This window comes from Filicampus tigris, chromosome 22 (assembly GCF_054856515.1).
Source record: "Filicampus tigris isolate MCC_2025a chromosome 22, RoL_Ftig_1.0, whole genome shotgun sequence".
NCBI classification, from domain to species: Eukaryota; Metazoa; Chordata; class Actinopteri; order Syngnathiformes; family Syngnathidae; genus Filicampus; species Filicampus tigris.
This window is the reverse complement of record NC_141238.1, coordinates 6572204-6585239: the sequence shown is the minus strand read 5'-3', so window position 1 is coordinate 6585239 and position 13036 is coordinate 6572204. Positions and strand designations below refer to the sequence as shown.

The 13036-nt window shown below is 40.6% G+C and overlaps 1 protein-coding gene across 1 annotated transcript in view; it reads left to right on the top strand.

Annotated features, from left to right (window-relative positions):
* Window positions 1-9404: 9404 nt before the first annotated feature.
* The window catches only part of syn3 (synapsin III), a 191458-nt gene continuing 187826 nt past the window's right edge, over window positions 9405-13036 (top strand). The window contains exons 1-2 of the mRNA XM_086021828.1: window positions 9405-9753; window positions 10247-10374. The gene's annotated coding sequence lies outside the window, so the exon portion shown is untranslated. The remainder of the gene's footprint in view (window positions 9754-10246; window positions 10375-13036) is intronic.

The following is a 13036-nucleotide window of genomic DNA, read 5'->3' as shown; positions in this document are numbered from 1 at the left end:
CTGCCCGGTGACCACCCCTCACCTCTGTGAGCTACAGTTAACATTTTAAAAGATGCAGGGATAAAAAAAAAAAAAAAAAAAAATCTCTTTTCTTTCCTCATCTGTATGCGCTGCCTCGGTGAGCCGGTGCGCACTGATGATGGCTGGAGACCCTCAGGCGGAGTTCGAGGCTACATTTTAATGGGACAGTAAGGGTCAACCGGGGAGGAGAGAACAATAAGCCTCTGCAGGTCTATGTGATCAGCCAGACCATAGACCCCCGGGGGGGCTACCTGCTGGGGGGCATAGAGTGCATGAATATGACCTTCAAAACAGCATCTCCGTTCCCTGCATGGCTCTGCTGGGCCGCGATTACAATAACAGCACTAATGAAATTACGACAGAGCGCAAGAGAATTTAGCCGGGGTGGCAACAAAAGAGGGAGGCGGTAAGAAGGATTGCAATGTTTGCTTTGACAATCATGAACGTGCACATTTAGTAAAACAAATTATTCAGAGACACATTCTATCTAAAAGGAAAAAAAAAAATCTTTCACCACAAGCGACTTAGAAAATATTGTGTTGAATATTGCCTACAGGCTCATTTTACAATGGCAAAAGCCTACTAGAACATCTGAGCTCTATTTGGGGTTAATTAGAAGCACTCTAAATGGCAACAGTTGTGTGCTGACTTCCATGGAACGAAAGTTTGAATGGATTGGTTCTTTCTGAATACAGACGGAGAGGGTGTGCACACTTTTGCAAACACCTCAAGTTTATTTTTACTTGATTTTTTAAAAAAAATTAAAAAATGTTTTGTTTTGTTTTTTTTTATTACTGTTGAGCGATTAGCATTTTTTAACTAATTAATCGCACAATGGTCTATGATTGATTGCGATTAATCGTATTTTTCAACAACAATTTTTTACGAAGCTTGGAACCGATGTTTACTTCAGTAAAATCTTGGAATTAATGTGGGAAAAAAACCAAAAGTATATTTCGATTCAAATACTGTTCTAATAGCTTTCTTTGATCCTTGAATACGATTCTTTTCCTGTCAAATACAACAGTTGAAAGATGCACTCTGGCATTTGAATTTGGCTTTGCAAAATGTGCAAATTATTTTGAATTTCTCCAATGAGTCGTCGAGCAACTTTTTAAAGTAAACTAGTAAGTTTGGCTGCACAGTGAGCAGAGGTCAGCTGCTACAGGAAGTAAATAAAACTGAGTTAACTGAGTTAATTTTTTTTTAGTGCCTTATCAAACTTAAATTAATCTCCATTGTTGATTTTAACTTTGACAGCCCCTAGTTTTTTTTTTAGATACATATAAAAAGTTAATGAGAACAGGGGTGTGTAGACTTTTTTTTTTTTATCCACTGCATATTTTATTCACATTCTACCTTTCAGTGACTCTCAAAAGTGCGTCTCATCGTCGCAAAGCAGCTGATTCCTTTGTTTTCACCCAAGATCCACTCTGGTGGCAAATCTAATTAAGAGGAGAAGAACTGAATCTTTGCAAGTGAGCCAAAATTGACATTGCCCATGTAATAGAGAGACAAAAACCGCTGACTAAGCAACACTTCCCATCCCCGTGATCGTCCCCGCACGCGGAAAAGTGCGCCAACAAAGCCAATATATGGGCAGCCCCGAGGTGTTCTGACCCAAAGTGGACCTTAGACTGTTATGCCCAAAAGCTACAAGCTGCTACGGTGTCTCGACAAGACACGCATTAACCTTTCCGCCGTTATTTTTTTTTTCTTCCCCTTGCGCGAAGACGGTCCACTTTGAAGTGCCTCCATTTAACCTTCATTTAACTTTAGTGTCATGCGCTCCCAAGCGAGCCGTTCTGACAGCGGAAGCCTTTAGAAGTCAGCAAAAGGCCCGAGGCTGTAGATGGCATATCAGCACATCTGTCTACTGAGCTCCATGGCCACGTTGGAGACGGGTTTGTTCTTCCATGGCCGCTCTGCTGCACTGGATGCGTATTGTCAGCAAAAAAAAAAAAAAAAAAAAGGTGCAACAAGTCAAATGATTCAATAAAACTCAAATTCTGACACATTTGGAAAACGTCAGACTGAGATGTGGTTCTAATGTTTTGGCATTCTCATGTAGCCTAATAAGCAAAGTGAAATATAACGTTTATTAAAATAGTTTTTGGTGTACCTAATGAAGTGTCCAGTGGAGAAAGTTTTTTTTTTTGCAGTAGGATTTACTCTCCATATTTATTTTGGGAAATGTCAGTTTTAAGGTAAGTTAAAAGCAAAAAAAAAAAAAAATGTGTTCAAGGTTTGTCTGTGTTTTGCGGAAGTTGAGTATATGTATATATCGTAAGTGTATCGTCGCTGTCCTGTGAAAAACATTTATGTCCAATTTTTATTTATTTATTTTTTTAATTTTAACATTAATCCGATGTCTGCAAGGCGGAAACCCCATTCACGTAAAAATAAGAAAAATGGGGGGGGGAAATTAGAGATAAATGTTTTTCACAGGACAACGACAAAATGTGTATTGTACCGTCACTGTCCTGTGAAAAACACATGACCAATTTTGTCATTTTTTAAAATGTTCACGTTCACGGGATGTCTGTAATGCGGAAACCCCATTCATACACAAACAAGAAAAGTTAAAAAAAAAAAGGACATACAGTAAAAAAAAATGTCACCGTACAGCAACGTTATATGTATATGTGTGTATGCGTATCGTGAATATCTATATCATCACTGTCCTGTGAAAAACACTATGTACATTTTGTTTTCATTTTTAAAAACAAATTGACATTAATGGGGTTTCCCCATAACAGACATCCATTAACGTGAACATTTTTTCAAAACGTCAAAATTCAGTTCGTATATATATGTAAATATTCTCGTACATAAATATACTGGTCCTCTATATACCGTATGTATATGTGGTCTTCTTCCTGGTTTGTGAACAAAGGTGTGTTTTTTTTTTTTTTTTTTTTTTTTTTTTTTATAATCCACTGTACATTCATTTTTAAAGCTTTTGTCGTCCCTGGCATCCATATATACGGTCACATCAATAACCTAATAAGCCTGTTTAATCTGATTTCCAACTGACATAATTACAAGCGCGCGCGTGTACACAGCGCGCATGCAAAGCGGCGACGTACACGGCATCATTTCATTTGGACTCTTAATTACTTTAGTGCAGGTGATAGACTGACAGTGTTGCCTTGCAGCGCACGGCGAACCATCGGGGATTTGCTTTTTTTTTTTTTTTTTTTTTGGACTCTTAACTGCAGATTTTCCATCTAATTGCGTTTTTTATGCTCTGTAATGGATTTATTAACTGAACAGGACTTCAAACGGAGCGCTTCTCATTTGGCCCGCGCGAGCGTGACTGCTGTTTGTACCGCCATCCGCAATTGGAGGGGAATTATTGGCGGAGAGGGGGGGGGGGGAGAGAAAGAAAAAAAAAAAAAAAAAAAACCGTCTTGTAAAGCATCTGAGCTTGGATGGAGTTAGACGGCGCAGATCGGCTCTCCGGCTTTGATCCGGTGCCTCCTGGAGACTTTTATCGCAAAAGTCCCCATTGCAACTTCTAAGACCGCTGACCTGTGCATGTTAATTGGAGGTGTGTTTGTTTATTTTAATTTTTTTTTTTTTTCCCCCAGGACGTTTTCCAGCACAGGGCTTCACACTGCACATAGAGGGCACTCTTACCTCGGTTTTTCCCTGCACCAGCGCCACTGGGATGCTATTTATAGGTACTGACATGCTCCATAAGCCAGGAAGTTCCACTGAGGTAATTAAGGGGAAAAAGTAGATGAAGTTGAACTTTTTTTTAAAGATATTTGTTCATTTTTGTGGAGGATTCAGGATGGCCTCTAACATTGCACAAAGACTTGTTGGGGAGGCCCAATATGTTATGTGATTGTATTTTTTTAATTTTTTGGCCCTTTTAATGGACTGACTGGAGCGTCTTCCAAATAGGTTATTGTCAACATGTTATGTAACGAATGCGATTTTAAGGTTTAAACATTTTTCTGTATCCTCTCACCTCGCTGGTTTTGCGCACAGGCCAAATCAATGAAAGCTTTAGTTTGGTGCTAGGGAACTGTTGAAGTGAGTTGAGGGGTTTCATTGAGGGAAATGTAGTGCTTTGTCGCCGTTTTCTGAGCATCAGTTGCGTTGCCTTAAAGTGACTTGTATGCATGTTAACGCATATTGGACACTTTATTAAGTACGCCTGCGCAGACGAAGATGAGTATTTTATAGGGATGTAACGATTCACTGAAGCCCCGATGTGATTTTCGATTTTCGGTTCCCGATTTTTGATTCGATTCGATTTTTAAAAAAAAAAATCACTCCCATGCTTGTCTCTGTGCGCTAGTGTGGCGCTGCAGCCATCCACAAACGCAATACGCAATGATGTTTGGCACACAATTTGATCGACACATTCAAAATGTGCTATGCACCTGGAATGGAAAAAAAAATAAAATAAAGACATAATTTTTTAGGACTCAGTTAAATTCTTATGATCTAGGTATGATGTCTTTTGTTAGGTGTTGCTGTATGGGGCTCGTGAGTGCTGGGATGTCCAAGTTCGATTCGTCTCGATTTAAATCGATGAATCGAAAACCGATTACAAATCGATTCATCACATCCCTAGTCGTTTACATGAGTGTCAAAGTCTACTGATGCATGTTTGGGTTATTTTGAACCCAACTTTTTTTTTTTTTTTTTTTTGGTCTCAAGTGTATGAATTATTCTCGCCCTTAATTGCGCAACCCGAAAAAATGAAGCGTCCATCTGAAACGGCGCCCGAGTTCACTTGAGGCCCAGCTGCCTGCGTGTTCCCCGCCGCCTTTTTTCCCCACCTTCAAACCTCCAGCTTTTCACTTAACGTCACCTCGCATCAGCGTACGCTGACTCCTGACCGTGCGCTCGCAATGAATTCAACATGACTTTTGATTTTTTTTTTTTTTTTGCCTCAAATAAAAGCCGAGAAAGGCAAAAGAAGAGGCAGCGGCTCTGATCGCGAGCCTCCTCTGACCTATCGCGCTGCGGGCGGCCGTACTGGCAGACGTGTCCTGTCTGTGAGCGGAGGTTACGCAGGATTCATCCAGCAGCAGGCTTCATCTTTCATGCCATGACGTGAGGTTAAAAGGTCACCGGGCTGGCCACTCACTCAGACTGCGCGCGCACGAACATAAATTGAATATTTTGAGCAAGCAGTCATTCCCCAAATCTCCCTCTAGCGGTAGAATATTGCAAGTACAGTTCAGTTGTATTAAGCTTGAATTGGACGTTTTCCTACTTTTTCATCAAAAATATATATATTTTTTTCATTTTTCTATGTAAAAGTGCAACATTAAAGTAGATCCCAGTTTTGCTTGAATAACTATGCTCCATTTTATCGGGAACTTGGGCAAATTTCGACATGGACCTCAAAGCGCATTATGTAGATTGGGAATTTCAAGTGCAGCGTAACAGCTGATTTGGACTAATTTATGTTCATGTAATTTAATTTGATTCATTCAAGGGGGGCCTTTGTGGGAGTAGTAGGCAATGCAAGGTCCTTAACATTGCTTTAAATACAAATGAAAAGTATTTCGTGCACTTTGCAATTTACAAATAACAGCATATTGATGCAAGTTTATGTTATGTAATTCAATTTGATTTATTAGTCGTAGCGATAAATCACAACGCCTGCTAAAATTCGTATTGCGCAAGCTTTGATAGGTCATAACGAAAAATATCTCAAAAATCTGATGTGCTCGGAAAATAGAGATTTTCTTTTTAAAATCGGCGTCAAAAATACACTACAGGGGCATTTAAAGCTATCTGATTAAAATCTGCTGTTGACCAGTTTAATACTTTTTAAAAGTGTGTGAAAATCAAGGTCAGTAAAAAAAAAAAGGAAAGAAAAAGCACTTCATGAACATTTCAAATGGACAATAACAGCCTATTGAGATTTATTTATATTTTAACTTTTGTGTGGCCAGCTTGAGTGTGTGTCAGCGTGCAGTCTTAAAAAGAAAAAAGCACATTGAGCACTTTTCGATTGTCAAATACTTAAAAACAGCCCACTGAGGCTGATTTAATTGCATTTATATTATATTTCTTCAGGTCCGGTGTCTATAAAAATGTGTTCGGGGGGGGGGAGGGAAACAAAATCCAACTCCCTTATTATAGTTTTTGTTCAGTTTGTTGTTTAGCCTACTGAGGTACAATTGATTTATATTTGATTTGTATTTTATTCATTCCAACTTTGTAGAGTCTCGAGTGAGGTTGGATTTCGCAACGCTCAAAGTACGTAATACATGTCGAAAGTCTTCCTGAAGAGCCGAAGCTGGTGTAAGAGCAAAAGAGGAACGCGAGCATATTCCCTGCCAATTTCACCGCCTATAGCTCAGTGGCCTATTGATGCGGACTATATGGCTTTTCATGAAACCTCATCTTGAATTTTTCTATTTTATTTATTTTTTTTGCTCCCCTGCGAGAGCAGCATGTAACAGCATATTGGGCCTCGGCCGGTGACCAAGGGGGAGACGCTTTGAAAGCGAGGCGGCTTTCGCTCACGGGGCGACGTGGCGGGGGGTATCGGGTCGCGGCGACAGGAAGTCACTGAGGAAAAGGTGCCACCATGCAGCATTTGAGGGGGGAACGTCGTGGTTACGTTGTGGATGTTGCATGCGTGGCTCCAAGTCAACTTCATCAGCGCGGTCGTTTGGATGAAGTATGATTCGCTTTAAACTGATTGTGTTGCAGTTTATCAAGGGCGCACGACAAAGTGTAATCAATCCACTTCCTGCCTCCCCGAGAGAAGAGGCCCATCAGCAGCAGATCTCCATATTCATCATTGACAGGGAAACGAGATGCCATTTAGGTACCGTTGCATTTGGTCATTCAATAAAGAAATATGTTGTTGTTTTTTTCTTTTTTTTTAAACATTTAAAACCTTTTTTTTTTCTTTTTCTTTTTTCAAGAATATGTTCTATGCAAGCCAACTAATTAAAACGAGGCAATATGAGTTCAGCAGCAAAATCCACCCCTTTTTAGCCAACTCAGGGGGCGGCCATTTTGTAACTTCTGTTGACCGAATATGACATCACACACCCTCATGGCTCAGACAACGACCAATCACGGCTCACCTGTTTTCTGAAGCTGAGCAATGATTGGTCGTTACCTGAGCCCTGAGCAACTCTGATGTCATTTTCGGTCGACAGAAGTGACAAAACGGCCGCCCCCTGAGTTGGCTAAAAAGAGGTCGATTTTTGTGCATTAATCAGAATGCCATGTTTACACTAGTGAAGTCATATAGAACATGTTATTCCAAAGACTTTTTGGGTGTTGACTCAACCCAAACATATTTTTTTTTCAAGAATATGTTCCCAGCAGGCCTACTAGTTGAAGCACGGCATTCTGATTAAGCAGCAAAATCTACTCATTTTTAGCCATCTCTGGGGGGCGGCCATTTTGTCTTCTGTCGACTGAAAATGACATCACAACTGCTCACAACAACCAATCACGGCTGACCTGTTTTCTGAATCTGAGCCGTGATTGGTCGTTGTGAGCAGTTGTGATGTCATTTTCAGTCGACAGAAGACAAAATGGCCGCCCCCAGAGATTGCTAAAAAGGAGTGGATTAACACTTATTCCACAATATTTATCAGAATGCCCTGTTTCAACTAGTGGGCTTGCTGGGAACATATTCTTGGAAAAAAATGTGTGTTGACTTCCCCTTAAGTGTGTGAATTCAGACAAAAACTAAAATAGATGCGTTCAATCAAAGATTATGAAGCAGTTTTTATGTGACGTTTGGGTGCGCTGGAAATCTCAGTTTGCCTCACAGTACGTCCGCCCCTGTTTTGGAATTGGGCTGCAAAAAAAAAAATCGTAGTGTTATGAATACTTTCCGCATGTTTAACATCTGCCACCTTTCTAATATCCTTTATTATTTTTACAGTTTTTTTTTTTTTTTTTTTTTTTTTGTGATTCTTGCTATTCCGTCACACCTTATTAGGTGTCGAACCTCCTAACATTGTGACTGCCGGGCGTTGATTGCATCCAGTGCGGGCAGACGCGCTCGCAGGGAGTCTAGTTTATCGCCGCCGCCTGTAGACACAGCGCGAACTCAAGAAAGGAGTAATGCAAAAAGGTGCAGGCGGGCAGAGGGAATACTGGATGTGCCTTTTGAAGGCCTTCAACCCACCCCCTCCCCACACATTTTTTATTTTTTTATTTGTTGTTGCTATGGTGGAATGAGACATATCCAGCAGCTAGAAAAACATTGCACTACAAACAGGATCCCTGAAGCGAGCCAAGGCAAAGGACTCACTAGTCCACAAAATAATTCACAGTGAAATTCTACTTTCCGTATTCTTGCTTTAACTGACATTTTGCATCCAGCTGAGAAATTCCCTTTGAACAACAGATTCTTCTCATCTGCACCTCAACCTCTCTTATTATAGCTCGTGAATAATTTAAGTGCTACTGCTTTGTTTCTTGGTCAAAACTGCCAAATGTGCAACTGTGCAATAAATCATGTCTGAGCTTTATTCGTGCTTACACCAATGTTGTTGTTTACTCCCAACGTTTCTGCCTCGCTCGGATTGTTTTACCTTTCATCAGATTACGTCTAATGTTCCGTGTGAACAAAGTTTGTTTTCCTTGCATGCTTTTTGTGTGAACACTTGTTTTTTTTTTGTTTTTTAATAGTGTGAACCAGAATAATGTGAAAAATGATGGATGGCTGTTAAGCGAATGCCAACTTCCAAGAGATAGCAAATATGCCTAAAAGTATTTGATAAATCATGAGTTTTAAAAGATGATTAAAGTACCTGCATATTTCATATTCTTGAGAGGTGATAAATTCCCAATGCAATTGTATTGAAATTCAGGGCGAGGAGCTGATTGGCTAAGACAAAAGAAAGGCGCGGCAAGCCACAACAAGCAGGCAATTTTAAATGTACTTTATGTACAAGACACGACTATTACTCTTTATTTTCAGATAAGTATATTTAATATAGTTTAAAAAGTAAACGTTTCAAATTAATTCAACAAAACAAGGTTGAGGAGCTGATAGGCTGAGACGAGAGAGAGAGAGAGAGAGAGAGAGAGAGAGAACAAACGAAAGCTGATTGGTCCAAAAACAGGCTGTCCAGTGAACGTCAATTTGGAAAGTGTGGACCCCAAGCGATTAAAAAAAACAAAAAAAACACATTTATTTTATATTTGTTTGACACGAAAATGTGTTGTTGTTGTTTTTTTATCCCTGATATTTTCAAAAAATTATTTCTATATTGATTATGTTCGAGCGATTCACAGTGCCCTTTTTGAAATAACTTTATTGACTTGAACAAAGGGCGCAGGGCGAAGAGCTGATTGGCTGAGACACTAATGACAGCAGCTGACTGGTTTAACAAAGACAAGCCGTTAACAGGTGACGGCTATGCACGTAATTAGCCTCTTTCACCATTTCCCCGTGAGCCCGTACCAAACACGAAAAGAAATACACCAAACACCAAGAAAGTATAGCCTACAGTAAATTAATCAACCAAACACAAAACGAAAAGTTGAAAGAGGAACGTGACAACAAAAGAACATTTGTTGGAAAATGTACTCGAGAACTTAACCGAGCGAAAAGCCAGAACCTGAATGAGGAGACACGTTAAGACTTGACATGAGCTTTTTTTTTTTTCCATTCATGTCTGCATTTAGTATTTTTGCTTTTTTCCCCCACTTTGTGTGTATATCTACACTTTGGAACGGGATTTGGAAATACCTTCACTGACGCTTTCGTCGAAGGTAAGACCTGCCATATTTGTTGGTTTACCCGTGTTTATGTCTGCTGTTATTAGCAACATTAGCTATGACATTAGCCCCACTTTGACCATTATTTTGTCGAGGGTAAGACCTGCCATATTTGTTGGTTTACCCGTGTTTATGTCTGCTGTTATTAGCAACATTAGCTATGACATTAGCCCCACTTTGACCATTATTTTGTCATATGTCACCAGTTTTATGTGGACATGCAGGTTTCAAATTTGGGAAAATGCTTGTTCAGGTCATAGCTTGTTATGGTCCAGTCTGCCCCTTTCAGCTACTATGTAGAAAATGGATCCATGTATATGCAAATGTTGTTTATAGTCTCAGTAAATGATTACAGTATATTCAATATTTCGTTAAACACACAACTGACATTTTGCTTGTTGCAATAAATCATTGTCAGCTCTTCAAGAGTTTTCTGATAGACTATGTCAAGGTCACAGGCTTTTTTTTTTCCCCCCCTTTCTTTTAGGTTATCACAAGCCAGACTTTGGTGTGATCAGACAAACTCTCCCTTACCTGACTGTAATCGGATCGAGCCACTTAACATGTCAAGACAAATTGGCATCTCGCTCACTCCAGGCCTGCTGTGATGGACAGGTAGCACTCACACCGCAACTTGATCACTTAACAGCTAAACTAGGTCCAGTTACATTATCTACCATTTTTCTGTTCCTGTCTAATGTGATAGTCGAGGGATGTGCTTGTTCCCTGTAGTGTTGCTAAAAATGAGCGTAGCATTACCTCTCCGCAGGAGGCAAGTCGGGGGTTACCTTTTCATGACTGCTGCATTAAAGCTCATTGACCTTTTAAATGGGTGTCATGTGGCGACGTGAGCTGGAGCTTTTTCTCCGCAGCGATGACCAGCGGTGGGTAGAGTAGCCAGAAATTGTAAAAGTCGTCCTCCAAAATATTGTTTTGAGATGTAAACAACAGCGCTGACGTTTCATTCCACCAAAATGTGAGCTGTGCCAACTTATATCTTTACCTTCAGTGTCGCGAAAGCGTCCAATCCTGTCTCTAGCGATGGGGAAAAAAAAAATTGCGATGGGGTCAAACGAAACTGCCATTTACGTTTCGCATTACGTTTGTCGAAACTAAGACTGCCTTCTGTATGTTTCTCATCTCAAGTATTGAATGGAGATCTTGTAGGCTGAAATGACAACGCTTTTAGGCAGACACAGATGGCGGCGCATAGGTGTGAGCATTGGCAAGGATGTTGCGATAAAATACGTATCACGATACGATGATATTACGATATTGCGATATCACGATATTGTGATGGTCTACCCGGTTAATATCAAAATGACATGTAGAGATGAGAAATGAAGTTGCTGTATATGTTAATCAGAAGATATAGATCAGAGGACAAATTGAGTCAAAACTATTTGCGTCAAAATATCCAATTTATTATTTGTGTTTTTGCACATTTTCTCTGAAGAAAAAAAAGGAAATGGAATATTACAAACTGCCGTCATTAAATCGATATTAGAAGCTGAAAAATCGACATTATATTTGGCGGCCGAAAATCGCGATACATTGGCAAATCGATTTTTTTTTTCCACCCCGCCTAATCTCATATTGAAGTGAGCATTATAAGGGAGACTCTTGCTAAAGTTATCGCCTGTCCTTTTCGTCCTCTTGATTGTGCCCTCTGTACTGTCCATTTTACACACGCGCGCGCACACACACCCCGCCGCCCTGACAAGTTACATGATGAACGCATCCACAGTGATTTATAATAACTCACTCCGGAGCGATACCATTTCGGGGGAGGAAATTGAACAAACAGCCCGCGTTATCTGTCACCAGACGGCCGAGTTCAAGTTCAAGAAGCTGCCTGTCACGTACAATTGACTGCACAGCTGATATATTAGACCTTAATGGCAGCCCGGAGGAAAGGCAAAAAACAGACTGTTAACGATTGCCTTTGCTGGCCATGTGAAGGTCCCACGGAGGGGTTTAGTGCAAAAGTGAAACAAAAGAGAGATGCGACTGGAGACTTTATCGATGAGTCGGCAGTCTATAAACGCGCGTGGAACAGATGGAATATCACCAGAAGCACGCGCAATTTCAATATAGAGAAATGGTTGCAGTTTTGGTGCATTTCAACGTCTTCCGGCACCTCTACCTCATCTTTTTTTTTTTTTTTTTTTTTTTTTTTTTAGCATCAAATACTTTCGATATATTCCGTCGACTTTCCACGTCTAAAAGCGCTCACTATTCAGCCTCTAGTTTGACGCCATTCATCTTGCCGTCCCAAAAAAAAAGCATCAGCATTCATGGCCGTGCGGTCATTAGCCGAAAGTATTCGCCCATAATGTATCCGTTGTGGGTTTCATTTCTATGTAAATGCATTGGCACTGTGTACATGATTTGTCAGCGTGTCATTTGTTGGAAATAGACTTGATGTATTACACTCTAACCTGGATTGTTTTTGGAGGAATACTTTAAAAAAAAAAAAAAAAAAAAAAATCTTGAGACTCTCTGAGCTGGTGGATCATTTTTGATTTCACTAATTAGGCATTTTGGGACTGCGTCATTCCAACTTTGCAAAACGGCGAGCCTCGGGAGACGGCGATTGTACTTGGCGAATAATTAGCAGTCTGCAAAATAACATGACAGCTGTGTTGTAGTAAGAAAATGAGCACTTTTTTTTTTTTTTTTTTTTTTTTTTTTTGGCTCAAGAGCCACACGTGGGTTTGAAAAGGAAGCAAATAAGTCCGTCAAGGCTCGAACAGACCCAATTCATTTGCAAACTCAAATTTCATTAAGTTGTGTACAAGTTAATGTCAGGGCCGGCGAGTGTAAGTAATTGAGCTTCAGAGGTGTGCTGGCATTCTGCAGCCCAGTGTGGTTTAATCACCCATGCGGGAATGAAAACTAAATCAAGAAGTGAAAAGCTTGTCTCGGTCGTCCGTGATTGGTTGCTGCCAAACAGACCCTGACCGTCCCTGACCCGCATTAGGCCCCCGTCGCATCTTTTTTTTTTTTTTTTTTTTTTTTTTTTTTTCTCCCCCAGCGTAAGACGAATGGAGTTTGACTCGGTAGTCTGCTTGCCATGTATCCTCTCGGGCCTGAATTAAAAAGGCGTCGGCGCGATGTTGACAGGAATGCGTTTATCGGGATTGGCTCACCTTTCAGCTGCGGGCGTCTCCGGCCGGACTCGGCCAGCGTTTGCCTGGCCTGGCCCGGCCCGGTCCATTGATCTCCACGTCGCTTGCTGTGGAAAAGTGATGCACCTGGCTGCTGCCGCGCACAG